Consider the following 25,820-nt stretch of genomic DNA (forward strand, 5'->3'; position numbering starts at 1 on the left):
TCTGGAACTTTCGGAACGGTTTCAGTTCGGAAATTTTCAAACCTGAACCGAACCACGGTTCTAAAATCGACGGTTTCGATTCGGGTAAATTCTCACGGTTTTGGTTCGGAACTGTAACCACCGGTTATGGTTTCGTTGTTAACCACCGAAACCGTAAACCTTGGGCACCTCTACTTACATCATCATCGTCATTATTATTATTATTGTTATTATTATTATTATTATTATTATTATTATTATTGTTATTATTATTATTATAATTATTCACGGTTCGTTCCTATCATATAGTTTTAAATATTTTCTTTATATGGAATTATTAATTAGACTAATACGGTGAGATGTCCAACGCAATTATTTTTTTTAATTTTATCTTGGCAATATTTATTTGACTAATATGATGAGGTGTGTAACGCAAGAGCATGATGGCCACAATCTGTGAATTCAACTTTGTTCATTGGTCTCCGGGAGCCGGCTATAGAGAATGAGGCCAAGATATTATAAAACCTAGCAATAATTAACATATTATATACACTGCTTTCAGTTAATTGAATCTTAACTTTGCTAAATTAAGTTCAGATTCTTGTCAGAAATAGTGAATTGTTAACTGAAATTAGGCCATCTCCCTTGAATTTTAAATTAAACTCTATTGTAGCAGCTAGAGTGAAGTTATTTTAGTGCAACTATGCAATAAGTAATGTATCCAATTTTTTGAGGTGTGTAATGTAGTTCAGATACCAATGATATGATAGTTTAATTGTTTGACTTCATCATTAGTTTATTTTATGACCTATTTGCATAACTTTTCATGATTAATGCGTGTGCTTCTCTTTTTAATCATTCTATTTTCAGAGAAAATATAAATATAGACGATAGTAATCAAATTAATAAATTCAGTAATATTGAAGTGTTAGATCATTAATCAACTATAAGACCGAACCTTCTACGTTTGAATGATTACATGGTATAATGTGCATCGATTTCGGTTTGTTAATCGAACTGAATCAAAAAACTATTTTTTTAAAAATATTTAAAATCATATTGAACCGAATTTCTAAAAAATCAAAATCTGAACTATGAAAATTACCAAATTGAAAAATTGATAGTGCACATATACATCCAAAAAAAATCTTATATTTATATAAAAAATATCGTATTAATCTATTAACATATCAAAACAATAACAATCTTCATAAAATCTAAGTATCATAACATTCGTTAGTATAAACCAATACAAATAGGGTTTGTCAGTAACCATTAACCATTAACCATTAAATTTCTGACACTAAACAGTGTTATGTTATTAGTGAATTACGGTTGAATACTAATCGTAACAAAAAGCATTGTCGGTAAAAAGTATTAGCGGCGAATTTGTCTGTCACTAATATTACCCACAATCTTATTGACGCAATATGTCGTCACACAACTTATCAGTATTTGTAGTATTTGTGGTCATAGGACTAAATTAGTGACGGACTAGGCCGGCACTAAGTAGCGACAATGTCAATAAATCTGTGTTGCCTATTAACATTGACATATGAGTCAGGCCCGCATGGGCAGCGCAACTGGCAACGGAGGGGCAAATCTTGCTGCAATGAACCTGAGTTCGAATCTCACTACTATCATGTAGTTGCTTCCATCTCTCAGGCACAAGTATGAGGTATTGGGAGATAGGCTTCTGGCAGCCAGTGGGTTAGGCCTCCCCCTTAACGGGCTACTCAGTACCCTGATTAAAACCCCTCACATGATGTAGGACCGGAGTGTGAGGGCCGCCAAGGAAACGGAATCGTCTTTTTTGCTGCAATTGACAAATGAGCTAGTCACTATTTTTTGACGGATGTATCTCCATCACTAATTGTTGCTTATTTACTTTGTTTCCCATTTGCTAATTATGACGACATTGTCTGTCACTAATGTTGCATTAATTTGGATCAATTTTTCTTTTATTTTAATCATTATTTTACTTAAATATTCCAATAAACCTCAAATGAATAACCAATAAACATTAAATCTATAAAATAAACATTAAATCTAAATATTATGATGAATAAGGATAAAAGATCTTCCTTCGTCCCACTCTAATTGAAGCATTTCTTATTCGACACATGATTTTATGTCATGTTGGTAGAGAGTATAGAACAGTAAAATATAGATATAAGCGGAAAAGTAAATAGACATAATAGAGAAAGTAGTAGTGTATTTGGTGTATCTTATTACTCAACACAACCCACATATATATAGTACAAGAGACTAAGCTAGGCTTGTCACATCACCGATGTGGGACAAACTACTAATATTCTTAACACTCCCCCTCAAGCTGGAACATCTATATTGTCCAGCTTGGTACAAAGTTCTCAAAAATATTTTTCCTCAAACATCGGCAGCAATAGTAGTAGCCGAAACTATAGGGTAGTAGTAGTTGCAGCTGTTGCATAAGTAGAGCTGTAAGGCAGAGTAGTAGTAGCTGTAGCAGAGTAGCAGCTATAGGGCAGTAGTAGCAGATGCAGAGCAGTAGTAGCAACTGTAGCAGAGTAGCAGCTGGACAGTAGTTGCAACAACACTCGGAGTTTTAAAACAACCATAGTTCTCATTTTTATCCTGCTCAACACCACCAACCGCTCGTCGCCACTCAACCTGCACATATGGAAAACATATGCAAGGCTGAGTACTATAAAATAATACTCAGTGTCTCATGCCGAAAACATTTTAAATAAAAGTATATGTTATCATGCCATACGTAAGTAACCATCGAGGTTTTACTTTAGAAAGGTCCGAGGCACCCAAAATATTTTCCATTGTTCAAAATAGCGACTGCGCAGTCATTTTCCCATAGACGTCAGCCATATCTGCCAATACATGACAAGGAATGCGGCCGCAAACCAAGTCACTAGACCGGCCAGCCCGTACACTAGCACACGGTCTACCATATGTGTACACTAATCCAAGTAGGGTTTGCGGCCCTACGAGGACCCGAATTCGATTTATATAATAGTGGCAAAAAGCCACCTCAGATAGGCACGTAAAAACAAATCAAGGCATGATGATCATAGTTATGTCCATCGATAAAACATTAGGACATAGTCCTTATTTTAAAGAGAGCCCACCTCGACCGTTTAGAATCTCAAGTACTGCTTTTCCTTTGTTATCACACTTCGCGCACGCATTATCTCCTTTAGATGATGTGTATTACCAATTAGTCCCAAACATTGACTTAATATTATGCATGTCCCCGGCGGTTCCCTTTTCCCCATCAACATATGGAATCACATCATAGCACACATCTTTGAATAACACACCACTTCATCATAGAGTGGTTCTTTAACTCATATATAAATCATGTATATCACTTATAACATAACAATCTAGTCATCTTGTAAAGATAAAAATCTGGCAGAACTGCGCAACCATTTTGTAAAAATCATTAAAAATTCACCCCACTTCCGTTGGGGCTAAAACTTTACCACAATGCAGTAGACTCATCAAATAACTTCCAGTTTAAAATTTCATATCAAAATACCCCTTCTTGGTCGGTCAAATAGAAAACTTAACCTACTGGTCGAGAAAATATTTTCTGGCTGAATTGCGCAGTCAACTTAAAAAATTCACCACAAATTCATCATTTATCCAAAAGGGTTGAAATTCACAGACAACACAGAAGACATCATGAAGTTTACTCAGGAAAAAGAATAGATCGAAACGGAGTTCATTTGATCAGTCAAAAACGTGTCGGAACCTACTATTCGAACTCACAGTTTTGCATGTTTCAACAATTCGAATTAGGGTTTCATCCCCATTCATTCAAACACACCCTTTTCATGGTTTTAACACACAAACATGCTTAAAAGAGTCATCACTCTCATGCTTTCATAACATCACACATCATTCACCAAAGATTCCTTTAAATTCATCATACAATTACGTTCAAGAAGCATACACGCATACAAACACAAATTCCCACCGATTAAACCCTTAGATTTGAATCCCCTACACTCACTATATGCATGAGGGAGTCAAAGAAAGTTTAGATGGAGAGGAATGAAGAATAGAGATTTGATTGTACCTTTCTTGAACGAAACAATCGGTAGAAACAAATATAACTCTTGATTCTTCAACAAACTCTTGGCAAATCAAAAGGATCTTGAGTAGAGTAGAAGAACAAGTGGGAGATGTGGAGGGGAAGAAAATGGCGTGAGGGAGAGAGTGGAGTAGGCGTGTGATTAGTGGGGCTAGGGTTAGGGGGTTTTGGGTTATCCCTATTTATAGAGTTGGAAAATACAATATTTCCCAATTAATTCAAGATTTGGGGAAATAATTGAAATAAAGATTTGAGAGATTTGAGGAGATTTGATGGGAGGAAATGGCGTGAATATTGAGGGAGAAATAAGGAGGATTTTCGAAAATCATGGCTATTTAATTAGCCATGATTTAATTTGGTATTTCCACGGAGCATAGTAAAATAATACGGAGCAGAAAATTAATGAAAATCCTCCCAAATAATATGGTAGTAGGCGTGTGGAATATTCCTCCCACAAGGAATAATTTCTAAATCTTTAATAAAATAAAGTAGAGAAAGATTTGCTAGGACATTCCAATTAAAACATGGAAAGAAATAATTAAGGGATCAAAATAAATAATGAATAATTATCTCCTCCCAAAAATTAGGAGATTTCGAAATCTCCCTTAGGAAAATAGTGGGAGTCGATTTTTCCATAGGAAATAAGGTAATTAGGCTTTAGGATTTAATTTGGATAATTATCCCAAAACAAATAATTAAATCCAAGAAATAAAATTCCTCTCCAATAATCAATAGTGGTCGAAAATTTCCTCCATAAAAGGGCAAGGTAATTATTTATGATTCTAATTAAATCCCACCCCCCTTAAAATATAATTCACCGCAATATATATTTCTTTCCACATCAATTAATTTAAGCCACGACATAAAATCAACGGATTTGACTCGGTCAAATCAAAATTAGGTCACCAAAGCAAACACATAACAATTCGTCATTTAATTGCGGCAATCAAAGTAATAAATACAATCGTCTTAGGGTTCGAAAAGTGGGGCGTTACATCCTACCACTCTTAAAAGAAATTTCATCCCGAAATTTGGTACTCTCATGGGAAGAGTTCTGGGAATAACTCCATCATCTTGTCCTCGAGCTCCCACGTGGCTTCTTCATGCCCGTGGTTTCTCCAATGTACTTTCACGTAAGCAACTGGTTTATTTCTCACATTTTGGACCTTTCGGTCTAATATCGTTTGGGGTCTCTCTTCGTAGCTCAAGTCCGGGTTCAACGTGATTCCCTTGTAGTGAACCACGTGCTTCGGGTCAAACACATATTTCCGTAATTGCGACACATGAAAGGCGTTGTGCACGTTCCCAAGGCTTGGGGGTAGCGCCAAACGGTATGCAACAGGACCCACTCCTTCAAGGATTTCATACGACCCAATAAATCGCGGCTTCAACTTTCCCTTGACACCAAAACGCGTTATTCTCTTCGACGGGGATACTTTGAGAAAAACCTTGTCGCCAGCTTGAAATTGTAAGTCGGTTCGTCGTGCATCCGCGTATGACTTCTGTCTGTCTTGAGCTTCTTTTATCCTCGCACGAATTTGTCGAACGATTCCAACCATCCCTTCAACTGCATCGGGCCCGAGTACTGTAATTTCGGAAAGAGTGGTATAGCAGAACCATAATAGTACAGAATGCAGCAACGTCAGAAACCCTAGTTTGGGCAGAGAAGGGCAGTTGTGCAATATAGTAGTGGCAGAAACCCAAATTTGGGCAGAGTAGAGCAACAACACCGCAAACCCTAGTTTGGGCATAATAGCGCAGTAGAGCAGAACAAAACATAATTTCGGGTAGGGTAGAGTAGAGTAGTGACGGAAGAGCAAAGTGGGGATAGTAGAGCGGGCAGCGGCAGAAACCCTAATTTAGTTCTTTTTTTTGTTTTGGAAACCCTAATTTTCTAGAGACGGATTCGAATCCGCTCTGATACCATGTAGAACAGTAAAATATAGATATAAGCGGAAAAGTAAATAGACATAGTAGAGAAAGTAGTAGTGTATTTGGTGTATCTTATTACTCAACACAACCCACATATATATAGTACAAGAGACTAAGCTAGGCTATGTCACATCACCGATGTGAGACAAAATACTAATATTCTTAACAGAGAGAAAAAAACAAAGAAATGATGTTTCTATTTTAAGAAATGTGTCATTTAGAGTGGAGCAACCTAAAAAGAAATACTCCTTCTGTCCCATTAAAATTGAAACGTTTTCCTTTTTGGGTTATCCCATTAAAAATAAACATTTCATAAAATATAAACAACACAGTCTCTACTTTTTCATCTTTTTTTTAGTTTATTCTATCCACATTAACTCACAAAACAACATTACATAAAATCTCATTCCAACCTTTTGAGGACTCGAACCCGAGACCTTTGATCTCATAATACTGTCGGGCGGGGATATGAAAGACCCTTGGGGTTGAAGTTTCAACCTTTTGCAATAAAGAGTAATAGAATTCAAAGGCAGCGTGTATGCGGAGCTAATCAATTAAAACAAGGTATGGCCCAGAATGTGTAAGGTATCTCAGATATAACCTAGAAGAGCATTAATTAAATGCAAGTTGCTTTCCTAAGAAAAGAATATCCAACTCAAAAAGCATTGCTCTACTCATTTTACTTGTTCTTACATAAATAAAAGGATCCTTTGTAGTTCGGCAATATCTTCACTTTTAACTCATGTTTTTTGTCACCATGTCTAGATGCCTACCTATTTCTATTTAGTAGATATAGATGGTGGGCCAATCTTGAAGTTCAGTTCTACGTTCTAGTCATTGATCACCCACACAAAATCGAAATCTACTACCTTATACTGATTTCATTCTGTTATCCTGCTGTAGATTCTTAAAATGGAAAACCCCCCTTGTTTAGTTTAGATGTTATGTATATTTATTTATTTTAAAGATGATCAATAATGATTCTTCATCCATTCATATATATAGTTATTCGAATCCTCGCGACCTATTAGTTGGAGAGGAAACGTTTTACCAATTGATTTACTCTTCATTGTATTTAGATGTTATGTTGGATTCGGGTTTTCAATGTTGGAGTTTCACGCTTGAAAATATACACTTTTGTCGTATTCATAATATTTTCAGAAGTTTGAGTTTATTCTGCATCTTCAAAACTTGGAGATTTTTTTCTAGGCCTAGGGTTGTAGTATCATGTTAAGTGTAATTAATCTTGTTTTAAGTTGGTAAATTCCCCTCACGATGAAGTCATTCAACCTGGTAAGAATTTTGAAGTAGTTCTCAATTCTCATATTTGAAAACGAGTGTTGTCACTTGTCATATAGATTGCTAGCCGACAAATAGAATATTCTTTTTTTACTTGTTATATATGAATACAAACAAAGCAGTTTACCAATATTATTTGCAAAATAAATGTAAGGGAAAAAGATTTTGCTTCTTTGTGATCTCGTTTTATAGCAAAGCTCTGAACTGAACCTTTTTTTTTCTTAATTTACTACACATAATATTTCTGGTTTTTATACATCAAGTTTTACTAAAAAGGATAACTCATTTATCATGGAGCTTTGTAATTTACCATAAATGAAAATGTGTGTTATTACCATGTTTTGCTTATTTATCTTCACCACCAAAACTTTATGCATCTTTAATTAGGATCCAATATCATCATTACCTAGATTTTAGGCAAAGGAGCAGCCACAAATAATTAATTGAAGCATATATTACACTTGACCTTTTCCAATGACATACACCTAAGCACAACCATCAATCAAATGCCAAACTCATAACAATCTAGAAATCAATTAAAGCAATGTGGCACTTATGCCACTTCCAAATCAAGCTAATTCAACACAAATGGAGTAATTAATTTATTATTCATCATTCTACGTTGCAGGTTTTCTCCCCTCCAAGAATAATGGCTTCATCTGCAACTAGAGGAATAATCTCCAAAACCATTCCTCCCAGCTTAACAACATCAATGATCTGTTCCTTCAATTCACTAATCTTGTGCTCCTCTATTTTAATCTCTAGTACTTCAGACAACTGCTTCTCTTGCAACCTGCCTTTCTTCGCGTTTTTGTAGATCAAATAAAGCACCATTTGAATCACCCCGAAGCTGAATCCCAGAATATTAGGAATCTACATAGATAAACAAAACAAGAAGTTAGGGTTTCATGTGCTACTATAGTTTGATTTTTTGAATTTAAATAAAATTACACTTACAGCAATATTATAGTCCTTGCGTAGCAATCCATAGAAGAACCACATAACCGCGCTTAGGGTTAGGAAAAACGAGAGAAGAAACGGCATGTACTCCACGCTCTTCGTTCTTATCACTTGTCTCTGCATATTCAAAAAACCCTAATTATTAGACTCTGAGTTTCGAGTATATGTATGTTACATGTAAGTAGGTACTTACCACGACGCCTAGAGGCGCGACAAACACACAGAGAGAGAAGACAAGGCAAATTCACCCCACAATACTACCGCGGCTTGCTTCAGTTGCAAAGAATTGTGTTAGGAACAGAACTAGTCCAAATCCAACCACATTCAACGAAAGAAGCAGCTTCACAGTTTGGATCTGATCAAGATAAAGTTATTAGAATCAAATAAAATAGCGAAAACTGAAGCAAAAAAAGGTGTTGGGGATTTCTTTAATTTACTCTAGTGTCTTTGGTTGCGAAAACAAGGTAGAAGGAGATGTATGTAGACTGGACGAAACAGCCAACCAAGTTGATGGTGATGAGGAGGGTCGTGTAGGTCTTCAGAAATGCGTAGTACATCCACATCATTGCGCTGAACAACTCCACAATATATGGGACGGATTGGAACCCTGCGGTTGATCTTTTCTTGTAGATTTGGTAAAATGTTGGACTGCAAAGTTGTCAACAATTTTGAAAGATACAACAATCATAAAGAGAAATTATCAATCGGATTTTGATGGAAAGCTCACATTGGAGCAAGGAAGACCATGAACGACACGATGTTACCTACAGACAAGAATCGCAACAAAATATTAGTATCTAATATATTTGCATGCTTCTGCATGGGAGTTCGGATACGTACCTAAAAGGCCAAAAACAAATGCCAGATTAGCCATTTCCAGATGATTTATAATCCGGAGTGAGAAGAATTAACTGAGTGATGAGGTGAGTGAAAATGGTTGTGGTAGGATCCATTTATATAGATGGAGTGAGGCAACGACGGGAGGGTGAATTTCGACTAATTTTCATCTTTACAGTTGTTCAAGACTCAAAAAAAGAGAAACTATCTAAAAAAATGAGTATTTTTCATCCACACACTCAGTGCTCCTTTAACCTAATTTGGGTAGTTCATGCACTCTTGCCATTTCGAATTATCCTTTATTGTCTTTAGTGATCATCAAGCCAAATTAAATGAAGAAATACGAAAGTGGTCTCGCTTGATTTCCTTACTACTACTATGTTAAGAGGCTCCTTCTCTTAACGTAGATTGCTACCCGGTTACGAGAGTAACACCAAGAATTCCGGCGCCCCGCGAACAGGGTCGGCGGCCAAAATGTGAAGGTTGGCGCGGAAGAGGTTTCCGTCGGCAACACGGTAGGTTTTTTAGAGTGTTGACACGATAAGTGGGCCAATAATACTTTCATTCATTAATTTAGAATTAATGAGATACCCTATTTATAATAGCTAGGACCCTAGGGTTGGTTCGACCTAAACCTATACATCCGGAAAGAACCAACAAAGAAAACCCGACGGAGCTTATAAATTGCTCGACACAATATTCGTTCAAAATAATAAACGTAAAATAAAATAAAGAAAAATCGCTAGTCTAATTTGGAATAAAACAGTAACTGGTTCAGGCCTTTCGTCGAGCAGCTGGCAGGCTACTTCGACACGAAGTCATGGTAGCGTTCCGGCTGCTTGAGTCCCTTCCTCGGCCTTAACTCTCTCTTCTCCACCTTCTCCCTAACCTCCTCCGTCTGTTTCCCAAGTCCCGCCGGCGTGTCATCCGATAATGTAGCCGGGGTAGGTTCTCCCATCTTGCTAATCGGCGAGGCCTCCGGGGTGGACTCCGCCGTCCCCTCCATCGGTGAATCAATAACTGGTGGGTCAGGAGGATTCATAACAATTATGTATCTCCTTGGCCTCAAGGGCAATTGTAGGAAATCGACGCTGCAGCTCGTCAAGCGGTTCCCAGGATAGTGAATCCGACCCGTCCGACCACCTCACCAACACGTGCTCGGTTGCCGCACCCTTATGCCACATTGTTTGGGAGTCCAAAATCGCTACCGGGTGAGCAATGGGTCGATCGCCCACGAATTTGTCCGGCAAGGGCAACACCTCATTGCTTCCCACAAATGCGCGTAGAAGACTAACATGGAAGACGTTGTGGATGCGACTGCCTTCGGGTAATCTCAGCTTGTACGCGACTGGGCCAATCCGCTGCAAAATCTCGAACGGACCATAGAAACGCTTGGACAGCTTAGCAGATAGCGGTTTGGCCACAGAGTGGTGCTGTCTATACGGTTGCAACTTCAACCATACAAAATCACCAATCTCAAATTCAATGTGCAGCCTGTGCTTGTTCGCTGTATCCCTCATACGCTGCTGAGCTCTTGATAAATTCCGCTTCAGTTCCTCCAACAACTCCCCTCTCTGTCTAATCATCTCAGCCACACTTGGTGGGGTTTTAGCCGAGGGCTGAGCGGCCACCAATAAGGGAGGTTCCCGCCCATACAATGCCCGAAAAGTCGAGGTCCCCAACCCGACATGATGAAAACAATTTAGAGATATCTCCGCCCAAGGCAGAAAATTTGACCAAGTAGAAGGTCTATCCGCCGTGAAAGCACGCAAGTATTGCTCGAGGCCTTTGTTTTGAATCTCAGTCTGGCCATCCGACTGTGGATGGTAGGCCGTAGTGAAGTTGAGCTTGGTCCCACTGAGACGTAAAAGTTCCTCCTAGACTGCATTTAAAAAAACGGAGTCCCGATCCGAAACCAAAGTCTTCGGAAAGCCGTGATGCCTTACTACTGTGTTAACAAAAAGGTGGGCTACCCGGAGGGCATCGAAACGTGTGGGAAGAGCAGCGAAATGAGCATATTTGGACAGTCTGTCCACCACCACCATTATAGTCGTGTATCCTCTGGATTGCGGTAGCCCTGTTATGAAATCCATGGACACATCCTCCCAAACCTGGGATGGGACCGGGAGAGGTTGGAGCAGCCCCGCCGGCTTTTGGGTGGAATACTTCATCGATTGACAGACGACACAGGCGTCCACGAAATCCCTAACATCCTTTCTCATTTTCGGCCAATAAACCCGCCGCAAGCAGACGGAAAGTCCGATCATGGCCCGGGTGACCAGCCACAGGCATGTTGTGGTGCTCTTCCAGCAGCAGCCTCTTCATAGTAGAAGCGGGGCTGACGAAAATCCTCCTGTTAAAGTAAATTAGGCCGTCGACGAAGGACAGATGAGGGGGGCGTCACCCGACTGAATCTTCGTTGCCAAGTCCCTCAAATCTGTCAGGGTTGATGTCTCTCGTCGCAACACATCTAGTAGTATCGGGACGGGGCGGGCCGCCGCAGTCAACAATGCCCCGTCTTCCACGGATTCTCCCGGTGCCGCCTCTGACACGGCTTGGTCCCTGTCGGCCGCCGCCGTTGAAGACTCTGCTGATAATTCCCCGGCATCCCGACGAGAGAGAGCGTCGGTCGCCTTATTAGTGATTCCCCGTTTGTACTCAATGCTAAATTTATATCCCATTAGTTTCTGGACGTATAATTGTTGGTCCGGTGTGTGCACCACTTGCTGCAAAAACTCTTTTAAGCTCTTTTGATCGGTGCGAATAATAAACTCCCTACCCAACAAATAATGCCTCCATTTCTGCACTGCCTCTACAATAGCAAACAGTTCCTTGTGATATGTCGACGCTACCCTGCGTCGCAGACCCAATTTGCGGCTGAAAAAAGCAATGGGGTGACCCTCTTGGATTAAGACCGCCCCAATCCCCACGTCGCAGGCATCCGTTTCTACACAAAATGTTTTGGTAAAATCCGGCAAGCGTAACACAGGCGCCGACGTCATGGCCGCTTTGAGGGCTCCAAATGCGGTATCTGCTGCCGCGGACCATTCGAAAGAGTCTTTTTTTAATAAATCCGTCAAGGGGGCCGTAATGACCGCGTAATGTGCGACAAAACGACGGTAGTAACCTGTTAAACCAAGGAATCCCCTTAACTGCTTCACCGTGCAGGGTAATGGCCACGCGGTCATAACTTCAGTCTTTGCGGGATCAGCTACCAACTGTCCATCTGTAACCAAGTGTCCCAAATATTCAACAGTGGTGCTACAAAAAACACACTTCGATAATTTCACAAAAAAATTGTGGGCGAGTAGGAGCAATAGTACCTCGGTCAAGTGTGTACAGTGGGACTCCATGGTCGGACTGTAAATCAATATATCATCAAAGAAAACTATCACCCATCTCCGCAGGAGCGGCTGGAATATGCTGTTCATTGCCGCCTAGAAAGTGGAAGGGGCGTTGGTCAGTCCGAACGGCATTACTAAGAATTCGAAATGCCCGTCATGCGTTCTGAAAGCAGTCTTAAAGATATCTGCTTCGTGCATCCGGATTTGGTGGTATCCTGATCGCAAGTCCAGTTTTGTGAAAAACTTAGCGTTCCCCAATTCGTCGAACAATTCATCGGCCGTGGGAATAGGAAAATGATCTGGGACAGTGGCGAGGTTCAAGGCCCGGTAATCTATACAGAAGCGGAACGTGCCATTCTTCTTCCTGACTAGCAACACTGGGGAGGAAAACGGGCTCTGGCTCCGTTGTATAATTCCTTGGTCCAGCATCTCTCTCACCTGTTTCTCAATTTCATTTTTTTGAAAGTAGGGGTAACGGTAAGGCCGTACATTAATCGGCCTCGTGTGCGGCAACAGGTGTATCTGATGGTCGAAAGGGCGAGCAGGCGGCAGCCCTACTGGAAGGCCGAAGACCTGCCCGAATTTGTCAAGCACATGGCGGATCTGCTCGGGCAAATCCGGTGGGAATTCCGATTGAGCCGACAGGAGCGCGGCTGGATGATCATCAAGATGTAAGGGTACCAGCTCGTAAAACTCATGAGCGGGCGAGTGTGCAGTTAGCGAGGCCAGAGAGTGGAGTGATATCTGTCGTGGACCAGGGAGCTTGCCTTGAATAAAAAATTTCTGACCGTCCTTGTGAAACTCCAAAGTCTTCCCCACGAAATCAGCGACAACTCGCCCGAGGGATTCCAACCATTCCATCCCTAGAATAATATCAGGTCCATGTATGTCAAATATGTGAAGGTCGATCAGAAATTCGGCGCCTTGCATTGTCAATTTCGTCCGGCGAGATATGTGCGAACATAGCAAGGACCCCCCGTTACCCACATAAACACGAAACGGGCGAATAGGCGTTAAAGAAAGCTGAAGGCGCTCCGCTATGCGTGGGTGAAGAAAATCATGGGTGCTCCATGTATCAATCAGTATTACCACTTCCGACGATCCGATATTGCCCACCACGTGGAAAGGTTTGGATCGGGTGTTGCTACTCAGAGCAAGAAGGTGTGATAGATCCGCCCAAATAACCTCTTCGGGTTGCTGAATGTCCTTAAAGGAATCCACAATTTCGTCCTCGTCATCCTCACCTACATAGCAAAGGAGTTTGACTGCACAGACATGGCCCGGAACATACTTTTCTGGGCAATGCCAACAAATCCCTTGCGAGATCTCTCCGACTTCTCTGCATTAGACACTCGAATCGGAGTAATTTTTTGCGGTGCACTTGCCGATGGTTGCACCGTGCTTGCTACTGGCCCGGGGGCGGTCAGTATGGGTTGTGCGGGTCGAGGCCTGCCCACTGTTTCTTCCCCCCTGTAGAAGTCTGTTGCCACCTGCGTTCGTGACTAGCCCCGAGGCAAAGTGCAATTGCCATTGCCTCCGCGAGGGATTGAGGCTGATGCATCTCTACTTTCTCTTGGATAGGCTCCTTCAATCCTTCGACGAATATTGGCAACAATACATAGTCGGGCATGCCCACTACCCGATTCAAGTACTTCTCAAAGGTATCGTGATAATCAGCCACCAACCCGGTTTGGACCAATTTGGATAGAGGACCAATATAATTCTTAAAGCTTTGCGGGTCGAAGCGATGGCGCACATCCTCCAAGAATTCTGGCCACGATACAAAACGGTTATTGTTTCGGTAGTTGAAAATCCACTCAGCGGCTGGTGGGTCAAACAACATAACCGCATAATGAAGGCGGTCTTCCTCCGGCATCCGCACATGGTCAAAGTAATACTCGACACGTGAGATCCAATTCGATGCGCCCGACCCATCGAAGTGAGGGGCGCGCATTTTTAAGCCATGCCGCGAATCCGAGTCCTGATGGTACGAAATACGGTCACGGCGTGGCGGCGGGTCCCAGCACGAAGAGCAACGATTGTCGCGCCATCCAGCCCGCTTGTTGGTGGCGGATCCCAGCTGGATAACCGACGCGGTTGGTGTACCCATAACCGGCGGTCAGAGACTACATCTTCCTGCTAGTCTCCCCCGTGATGATAATCTCCACGTGCTCCATAAGCGCCGCCCCGACGGCCCCACCTAGGCTGTCGTTGATCACGCAACCCTAATTGTTGCTGTCGTGGAGTCGGATCTTTCCTCAAAAATTCTGACTCCCTATACTCCATATACGCCTCCTCATCTGAATCAAATTCGTCGTCCAGTGGGGATGTATCCGGGAAATGAGGGTTCTCCAGTATATCCACTCGTCTATCAGAATTATCCATTCTAGATTCCAATTGGTCAAAACGATCCATGATCCTATCAAAACCCTGAGTCAACGGATCAGTAGGAGACCTATCCGTCGGGTGGCGGTCGCCCCTCGGCGGAGGGCGTGGCGGGCCGCCACCATCCCTGCGATTACCCTGGTGACGGCGTGCATTGGTGGTCACCAATTCCTGTGCATTTCCTCCTGTCAACACGACAGGAGCGCTTGTCGACTCTGTCTGGATCTCCATGAATTCAGCATTGTTAAAGCACCAGTTGTTAAGAGGCTCCTCCTCTTAACGTAGATTGCTACCCGGTTACGAGAGTAACACCAAGAATTCCGGCGCCCCGCGATCAGGGTCGGCGGCCAAAACGTGAAGGTTGGCGCGGAAGAGGTTTCCGTCGGCAACACGGTAGGTTTTTTAGAGTGTTAACACGATAAGTGGGCCAATAATACTTTCATTCATTAATTTAGAATTAATGAGATGCCCTATTTATAATAGCTAGGACCCTAGGGTTGATTCGACCTAAACCTATACATCGGGAAAGAACCAACAAAGAAAACCCGACGGAGCTTATAAATTGCTCGACACAATATTCGTTCAAAATAATAAACGTAAAATAAAATAAAGAAAAATCGCTAGTCTAATTTGGAATAAAATAGTAACTGGTTCAGGCCTTTCGTCGAGCAGCTGGCAGGCTACTTCGGCACGAAGTCATGGTAGCGTTCTGGCTGCTTGAGTCCCTTCCTCGGCCTTAACTCTCTCTTCTCCACCTTCTCCCTAACCTCCTCCGTCTGTTTCCCAAGTCCCGCCGGCGTGTCATCCGATAATGTAGCCGGGTTAGGTTCTCCCGTCTTGCTAATCGGCGAGTCCTCCGGGGTGGACTCCGCCGTCCCCTCCATCGGTGAATCAATAACTGGTGGGTCAGGAGGATTCATAACATACTACTTGTAGTATTTTCTATTGTGACTAGTGTTCTTTGTGTGAATATAATGACATATATAGATGTAAGTTATTCCAATCAAAATCTATTGATAATTAGAATTTTGATTATAGAACGAACTAATGTGTCTTGTATAATAAATTTACCTATATTCAAATTAAAATTAAGAAGAAGAACTATTTTCATCTCTTCGAATATGAAGATTTACAGTGAATGCATCTCTTTGCTTTTGATGTATGAGTGCAACCTTAATGTAGTTAATTTCACCATCACTGCTGTGAATTCAATATATTAAGAGAGTAGTCCATATGTTAAAATAAATAAATAAATAGAAAGAGTAGACAAGTGGGACCCAAATGGGATCTTTGTGATGTGTCACCCACCAATCCAATTGGGCATAAGGCTTACAACTCATACTTAGAGTTTATGGTGTTGTTTGACTCCTTGATGCCTTCACCCTCTTTTATATCCTCCCCTATTCAGTAAATATCTTGTGCTGTAAAGCAACTCAGCTAATCATGTTCTTGCCATGTCATTACTGAAAACTCGTGGTGAAGTGCATGAATGAAGAAGAACGAAGCAAGAATGCAGAGAAAACTAGGAACTCATTTTTCATTTTCTTTTTTGTTGTTGAAAACTTTCAGCAAGACCCTATTACATATACTTCATATTGGAATGATCTAGAATCTCTCCTTAATCTCCATAGTACAAGAGTAATCATACTTTAACAACATTAATCAAAACTAACTCTGCCGCACTTCCTTCTTCTTTAATCCACGCATCGCCACGTCTCTCCAAGTACAAATGTGGTCCTCCGTCTTAGCTGTCTTGCTTGGCTTGTCCTCGACTTCAGCTCGTGTGAGGTTAACCATTGGCTCTTCTCGCACAACACGTGCTTTAATCTTCTTTGTCTCATTCGCATCTCCAGATTGTGGCTTGAGACCATGATCCACATCTTGATCAACTTGGCCATTACGACCATGATCCACAGCTTGATCAACTTGGCCATTACGACCGTGATCCACAGCTTGATCAACTTGGCCGTCAATTCTAACATGATCATCTCTTCCAACACACCCCCTCAACCCGAGCGAGGCTAAGGACACTACACCCAACCTTTCTCTTAGCTTCACGAAGGGTTGATGACTCAATTGCTTAGTGAAAATGTCTGCTACCTGATCAGTCGTAGGAACATGTCTCAACTCAATTTCATTACCCAGTACTTTGTCTCTAACAAAATGTATGCGTCCAGCTCAATATGTTTGGTCCTTGCATGAAGCACTGGGTTCGATGCTAAAGCTATAGCACTCATGTTATCTACCCAAATTACTAGACTTCCCTTCCTCTTTATCTTCAATTCACCAAGCATTGAAGATAGCCAGCTCACTTCTGCAGCAGCTTGAGCTAGACTTCTGTATTCAGCCTCTGTGCTAGCTCTAGCAACCACAGTTTGCTTCTTCACACACCATGACACAAGATTTCTTCCATGATAAGCACAAACACCCGTAGTAGACCTCCTATCATCCAAATCTGATGCCCAGTCTGAGTCTGAAAAAACAGAAATGTCACCAGTTGATTTTCTAATCTGAATTCCATGATCTAAAGTTGCTCAGAGATATCTCAAGATCCTTTTAACTGCCCTCCAATGTGTGTCCAATGGTTCTGCTATATACTGACTCACTTTGTTCACAGCAAAGTTGATGTCTGGCCTAGTGATTACAGCATATTGCAAGGCTCCAACTATGCTTCTGTAAAATTTTGGATCAGATATAGGTTCCCCAGAATGTTTTCTCAACTCTGAACTTGAGATCATTGGCGTTGGACACCCTTTTGCACCTGTCATGTTAGCTTTCTTTAAGAGATCTTTGATGTAGTTAGATTTACAGAGGTGATCCCTCCATTGATGGTCTTCACTACTTCAACTCCCAGAAACAAACTCACCTCTCCAAGATCTTTTAAAGAAAAACATGAATTCAATTGAGAGATGACCTTCTGTATAGAAGCTTGAGAGGTGCCAGTAATGAGCATATCATCAACATAGATGAGAAGATAGATAATGTCTCCACCCTTCTGTCTAATTGACATTGAAGCATCAGCTTTTGATTAGGTGAAACCCAAACGAATGAGAGCAGAATGCACTGTGAAGAACCAAGCTCTAGAAACTTGCTTTAAACCATAGATGGCCTTGTTGAGTTTACATACCAAATGAGGTCCACCTTGTTCAAAACCCATAGGCTGCTTCATATATATATCTTCTTTGAGTTCACCATTCAAGAAAGCATTATTCACATCAAGATGAGTGACTAACCAACCAAGTGAGACTGCTAGGCTGAGAATTATTCTGATAGTAGTAGGTTTCACAACAGGACTGAAAGTTTCATTAAAATCAAAGCCAGGTTGTTGAGAGAAACCCCGAGCAACCAATCTAGCCTTATATCTTGCAATAGCACCAGACAGATGTAATTTAAGCTTAAAAATCCAAGTACAACCAATAAGATTCTTGCCTGGAGGAAGTGTTGTTAATATCCATGTTTTATTGTGAAGAAGTGAATTAAATTCACTCAACATAGTAGCTTTCCAGTTAGGAATTAGAAGAGTCTCTAGAGTAGATTTAGGCAAAGGAGGAGTTGACACAGAAAGAGTGTAGATCTTAGGCTTGAAGATACCAGACTTTGATCTGGTAGTCATGGAATGAGTGACTTGAGTGGTGGACGGAGCTAAGACTGGAGCAGGATCAGTTTGAGAAGATCTAGGGGAATCTAGAGAATGAGTATGTGGATGATGTTGAACTTGAGTGGGAGAGCTGGTAGCAGAATCTGTGGAAGGCATTGAGGAAGAAGATGGAGGTGAAGCAGGTGGTGATGGCCCCCAAACTGTACCCTAAAAAGGTTCCTCTAATTGATCTAAACTGAAGCTTGTATTTGTTATATGGCCTAGTGTAAGGAAAACATAGACAACCAAAGATTTTCAAGGCTGAATAGTCAGGTTTGTTAAGAAAGAGTTTTTCATGTGTAGAGAAATTATTGATGACCTTAGATGGCATGAGATTAATCAAGTAAACAGCAGTGACAAATGTATCATCCCAAAATCTGAGGAAGAAAAGACTGAGCTAACAAAGCTAGGCCAGTTTCAACAATGTGTTGACAAACACAGATTTTGCATGTTTTTAAGGACTAGATTCAACTTGTTTTAAATGTCAATCATGCAAATTATGTTCTTAAATTGCATATGTTATACATTTGGTATTTTTGACGTGTTTGTTGATAAATGATAGAAAAAGATAGAAAAATGTGAAAAAAGGCCAAAGTGCAGCAGCCTCTGATCGAGCCCATTCTGCCAGCGATTTTGAAGTCCAGTCAATGCTTACTACATGTCATTCTCTTCGTCTTCGAAAGAGCTTCATGTAGATATCTTGCATGTCTCAATCGGAGTTCTGTGGAGAAAGTTATGACAATTCTACGAACGTTGCGCAGTGCAGTCAAAACTAATGGGAATTTATGCGGAAATTCACGAAAGAAAAAAATTATTATATTGTGAAGCCAAATCTCTCCTATTTCTTGTAGGGAACGAAATTTATCAAAAATAAACCTTTTTCCAGCCTATAAATACCTCTGAACTTAATTCATAATCTTTATCTCAGAGCCTCCAATCCTTCTCCCTCTCTACACTTCTTCCATTCCATATTCCACCCTTAAATTCATCCATTTCCATTGGAGCGGAGTTCTCCAGATCCAGGCAAGAGAAGACTGAAAATTGAAGATTCAACCTTGAGTTTTATCAATTTCTTTCATGTCTCGTACTTTATTTGTAGTTTTTACTTGTCTATGAGTTAAACATCAATTGTGAAATTTTTGGTGAAGATATTCGATTGATTTTCCTTGTTAGCTCTTGTAGTTATTTGGTTTATCCTTGCGCTTTCTATATTCAATTGATTAGCTACCTCTTGAATACATGTTAGAGTTGATTAGAGTACTCGGGAGACGAAATAGTTGACTTGGAAAATGGATAATTCACACTTTAATTCCTATGCCTGCTTTGTATCATTGTTTATATGCTTTCTTTTTATTTGTTTATTTATTTTTCAGTCTATTTAATAAAATCAAACCAAAAAAAACATTCGTGTCTTTAAATAGTATATGACGCTTAGTATATGATAGTCAGTTGCAATCTTATTCCCTGTGTTTGATATCCCGGTATTGGCCTTTAGCTATATTAGATCTACCCTGTAAAATTGCAGGTATTTTTAGTGCTAATAAATAGTGCATCAAGTTTTTGGCGCCGTTGCCGGGGAATATTATTGCTTTAAGCTGATATTGTAAAATGGTTGATAATACTAATTTAGAGTGTAATATTTTGTATAGTTTTATTTTAATTTTTTTTATTTGTTTTGCAAGGAGCACGAAGCATAACAATGGATTACTCCAGTACAAGATAGAATTATCTGCTACAACACTTGATATGCTCCGTAGAGCGTGGGTGAGATATATACATTTGATTGCTCCCTTATTTTTATTAGTTTTCTTCTTTAGTTTTCTCCTCCGTAGAGCTGATGTTTCTCCGTATAGTTGAACTTTAAAAGAAAATTTATAAAAAAATCCTTTCTTTTAACTTTTCGTTCTCGTTGTTTTTTTTTGTTTTTTTGTTTTTTTCTTGCTTTTTATTCTTTTACTTCTGATTTTCTTTTTTTTCCCTAAAAAAAACTTAAAGAAAAAACCTCATTCCCCTCTTTATATTTTATTTTCTCCACACAATTCACACACCCATACTCCAAATTCACACCACTTAATCACATTTTTTGGATTCCACTCATTCTTATGCTCAACTATCAATCAATCAAGGTATGTTCTTCTTTTAATTTCTGAGCTTTGATTTTGAATTTTTTTTCCTTGAATGGCCTTGTTGTTGATTTATATATTGGAAGTTTGGCTTGGAGTTTGATGGAGGATGATGAATTTGTGAGTCTTGGATTTTTGAAATTAATTATTGTTGGGTGTGCTTGAGTATGTTGATCTTGTTGGATGAAAATTGAATAGCACTTTGGTTTGATTGTTGATACACATAGTTCATGTTCATAGCATTGCGAGACTATTTTATCTTGCATGAATTGTGTATATTTCTAGAGCTTAAATTTTTTGATTGCTTGATCTTAGTCTATTGTTGAAAATTTTTGCAATTAATTGGGGGATAGAGAAGATTACGGAGGATGAAAAATGATCATGTTAAGGTAGATAATTTGATTTGCATATTTTATGCCTTGATATGATTAAAGTTTAGGGGATTGCCACATGTTATGCATTGTAATCTACTATAATTTTCTTCATTCTATGCTCACATTGCGAAATTGTAGGTACATAAGGCATCCCAAAGAAAATCCCGAGAATGAGGGATATTTTATGAGCCTCAAAGAACGTCAAGCTAAAGACGTTAACCAAGCGCTTGTTGGGAGGCAACTCTACATTGATATCTTTTTTATTTAGTTTGATTTGTTTTCTTAGTTTACTCACATCTTCACCGACTTTTCAAACTTATTCTTAACGTAGTTTTGAATAAGTTTGGGGGGATGAAGTGGTGGACCATGAGTTTAGTTGTTTTTGTTTGTTTTTATTTGTTTTTTTTAAATAAACCCGAGGTGAATCTTGTCATGAGCATAACATAGAAAATTTAGAAATACTCATATTTAAGAACATCAGACCGAGTTGCCTATGATAAAAATTTCGTTTATGTGTTGGTTGAGTTGACTTGATGCATTGATTTGAAGGTATAGTGAAAAGGTGCATAAATAATGAATTGTTTGTTTGCCTTGAATCATGCTCATACCAGCCATAAATTTATTTCTTGTGTGATTTATCTGCATTCATGTATTTGTTTCTAGAACTTGCACCTAGTCTGCCTAAGTTTACATAGTGTTTAAATGATAAAAGAGGACGTTTGGCTATCCTTCTTAGCTACTTTATATATCTAAATTTATGACCTTATTCATAATATTTTTCCCTAGCTAGCCACTTTGAGCCTTTAAAGCCTTTTTCTTTGGAAGCTAAATAAAAGGGAATATCCATACACTCATGGTGAATTTTAGTTTATATTTTGTGAAAAGAGTTGGAGAGATAAGGTAGAAAGAAAAGTAGTGTGCTTAGTTGTGAAAAGTGCATAGACATCTGTGGTTTGAATGAGATAATTGGTTGTGCATAGAAAAAAAAAGAAAAGATGTACAAAAGAAAAAAATCAAAGGAATTTGGGAAGTGAGAAAAAATTTAGACAAAGTCTAGAATTTAATGAGATTCGAATTATTGGTGCGGTGCTATGTTTGATGTAGTAGAAATTGATCACTTTTGCTATGTTTGGGATTAGTCACTTTTTAGCCATATTTCCTCAATTTACCAAAGAGCCTACATTATAACCGAAAATAAAGACCTTTCGGATTTTTTATTTTAATCACATAAAGTAGAGGAGGGATTAGACATCGAGCAAGCCTATGGTAAAATATGCATGTTGCATGATCTGAGAGCATATATTCTTTACCTTATACACTTTGAGAGTGAGTGATAAACACACTTCTAAACACTTGTGAGCGCATGTACTTCAATGTGATCAACGAGCTAGTAATGAAAATGCACTAATAAGCTTTGCTTGATTTAATTTGTATTCTTGTCAAACTCTTTATTTCTTGTTACAAATTTTGAGGCAACTATGAAGTCTAGTTCTTAGCATCTGTGTTTCTTTAGTAGTTTTTCTCTTGTTTTGTTTGAGGACAAACAAATAATTAAGTTTGGGGGAGTTGACAAACACAGATTTTGCATGTTTTTAAGGACTAGATTTGACTTGTTTTAAATGTCAATCATGCAAATTATGTTCTTAAATTGCATATGTTATACATTTGGTATTTTTGACGTGTTTGTTGATAAATGATAGAAAAAGATTTTGCATGTTTAAGGACTAGTTAGCCACTTTGAGCCTCTAAGGACTTTTTGCATGTTTTAAATGTCAATCATACAAACACATATTTTGCATATTTAAGGACTAGCTAGCCACTTTGAGCCTTTAAAGCCTTTTTCTTAAATTGCATATGTTCTTAAAAAAGGCCAAAGTGCATCAGCCTCTGTTCAAGCCCATTCTTCCAGCGATTTTGAAGTCCAGTCAGTGCTTACTACATTCCATTCTCTTCTTCTTCGAAAGAGCTTCGCGTGGATATCTTGCATGTCTTAATCGGAGTTATGTGGAGAAAGTTATGACAAATCTACGAACGTTGCGCAGTGCAGTCAAAGCTGATGGGAATTTATGCGGAAATTCAAGAAAGAAAAGAAATTATTATATTGTGAAGCCAAATCTCTCCTATTTCTTGTAGGGCACGAAATTTATCAAAAATAAACTTTTTTCCAGCCTATAAATACTTCTGAACCTAATTCATAATCTTTATCTCAGACCCTCCAATCCTTCTCTCTCTACACTTCTTCCATTCCATATTCCACCCTTAAATTCATCCATCTTCCATTGGAGCGGAGTTCTGCAGATCCAGGCAAGAGAAGACTGAAAATTGAAGATTCAACCTTGGGTTTTATCAATTTCTTTCATGTCTCGTACTTTATTTGTAGTTTTTACTTGTCTATGAGTTAAACATCAATTGTGGAATTTTTGGTGAAGATATTCGATTGATTTTCCTTGTTAGTTCTTGTATTCATTTGGTTTATCCTTGCGCTTTCTATATTCAATTGATTAGCTACCTCTTGAATACATGTTAGAATTGATTAGAGTACTCGGGAGACGAAATAGTTGACTTGGAAAATGGATAATTCACACTTTAATTCAATAGAACTCGGGAGAGTTGAGGTTTCACGTGAGTTCATTGGTCTTAACGATCTTTTAGGAGTTAGATGTTAGAGATTTAAAGGTGACTTTGATTTCAACACCTAATCTACGGATTTCTCACCTCGGGAGAGGGTTTAATCCAGTTAAGTGACCGACTTAATAACTCTAGAGACCGTAATTCAAGAAAGTCGATTGTGTTTTAGATCCTAATATTCTACATTCCTATGCCTGCTTTGTATCATTGTTTATATGCTTTCTTTTTATTTGTTTATTTATTTTTCAGTCTAGTTTAATAAAATCAAACCAAAAAAAAAACATTCGTGTCTTTAAATAGTATATGACGCTTAGTATATGATAGCCCGTTGCAATCTTATTCCATGAGTTCGATATCCCGGTACTGACCTTTAGCTATACTAGATCTACCCTGTAAACTTGCAGGTATTTTAATCCCACACTCTTTAAGAAAAGGTACTAGACCTTGAAATTCACCTCCCTAGTCAGATTGAAGTATTTTAATTCTTGATCCCAACAGGTTTTCACTCATGGCTTTGAATTGTTTAAAGACAGTGAACAAGTCATTTTTGTTTTTAAGAAGATAAAGCCAGGTGAATCTAGAGTAATGATCTATGAAAGATACATAATATGAAAAGCCATTCCTAGATTTCACTGGTGATGGCCCCCCAAAGATCACTATGGACAAGTTCAAGGGATGAATTGTGTTGAGAAACAGACTGAGGAAAAGGCAATTTATGAGATTTCGATACACAGCAAGGATAGCAAAGTGAAGGAGTTTTCATTGCTTGAAAGGAGATATTGCAGCTGTTAAGAGAATTTTTCACTACATCTAAAACTGGATGCCCTAGTTTACTGTGCCACACAGACAAATCTGGACAAAAAAAGGATCTAGAACTAGACTGTGAAGTGCCCATGGTCTGAGAATGAGCAGTTGGATTCTCTGGTCTGGAAGAAGAAATGGGGACTGAGCCACGCTTGATTGGGGTATGATCTACAAGGAAGTGGTATAGGCCTCTCTCAAGAGTTCCTTTGAGTACAATTTCCTTGGTGCTCAGGTCCTTGACAAAATCGAAACTCGGGTGAAATTAAAAAAATACAGAATTATCTTGAGCAAACTTAGACACACTAAGAAGATTATTGGTTATGTTAGGGACATGTAAGAGATTTTTGAGGTGAAGTTGTCTGGTAAAATTAGTTGAGTGAGATTTAAAAGCACTTTCTCCAACGTTATGAATATTAACAGCAGTACCATTTCCAAGAAAGAGATTTTTACCTCCTGTGTACTCAGTGCTTATGTTGAGATTGCTCAAGTCATTGGAGACATGATGTGTTGCCCCTGAGTCAGGATACCAACTTGAAGAAGGATTGGAAGCATAGCTGACCTCTGATGGTGTCCCAACTGAGAAAGAAGCTGTTGGAGATCTATGCACTGACTGGACCAGATTAGCTGATGGATTGAAGAATCCTTGATTCTGCTGCTGTGAAAAATTGCCTCTGAACTGGACTTGTGGAGGTGTGAAGTTATGCTAAAATCTGTGCAAGCACTTTGCAGCAGTGTGGCCTGGTTTCTCACACAATTGGCAGATGATTTTGCTATTACCTCTGCCATAGCTTCTTCCACCTCTGCCTCCTCTGTTGTGTCTTCCTCCAAAACCTCTTCCACCTCCAGACTCAAATCTGCTATTATTGAAATTTTGCTGCTCACGTTTCTATCCAAGTTGATGCTGGACAAGATCGAGTGAAGGCTGAGATCCATCTGAGCTTGCAGAATGAGTTCTGGTAGACTCCATTCTTGATTCAATACTTAGCAGAAAGGCACTAACATCTCCAATGCTCCATGGATCTGATCTGGAGGTAACTGCACAAACAGCACGATCATAGTCTTGTCCAAGCCCTCCTAGAATGTGAAGAACTTGTTCTCCTTCTGAGATTCTGCAGCCAACTGGTTCTAGAAAGTCAAAGTAGGTTCTCATCTTTCCCAAATAATCAGTCATGGACATGGCTTCTTTCTTCAAATTCCGCATCTGCTGGCGATATTGCATGACCTTTGCTGTTGAGCGGCTTGCAAAATTAGTCTCCAGAGCACTCCATATGTCTCTGGCAGATCTGAGTCCAACCACTTAGGTTAGAGCATTCTCTGATAAAGAAGACAGTAGCCATCCAACCACTCTTCTATCTTGTCTTTACCAAGTTGTGAAGGCAGGATTTGGCACCATGGACTCTCCATCTCGATCAACAATCATCTGTG

The 25,820-nt window shown here is 39.6% G+C and overlaps 1 pseudogene; it reads right to left on the reverse strand.

Moving 5' to 3' along the window:
• Window positions 1-7,915: 7,915 nt before the first annotated feature.
• On the reverse strand, window positions 7,916-9,162 carry LOC121808876 (annotated as a pseudogene).
• Window positions 9,163-25,820: the final 16,658 nt, after the last annotated feature.

The sequence above is a fragment of the Salvia splendens genome, chromosome 6 (genome assembly GCF_004379255.2).
Source record: "Salvia splendens isolate huo1 chromosome 6, SspV2, whole genome shotgun sequence".
NCBI classification, from domain to species: domain Eukaryota; kingdom Viridiplantae; phylum Streptophyta; class Magnoliopsida; order Lamiales; family Lamiaceae; genus Salvia; species Salvia splendens.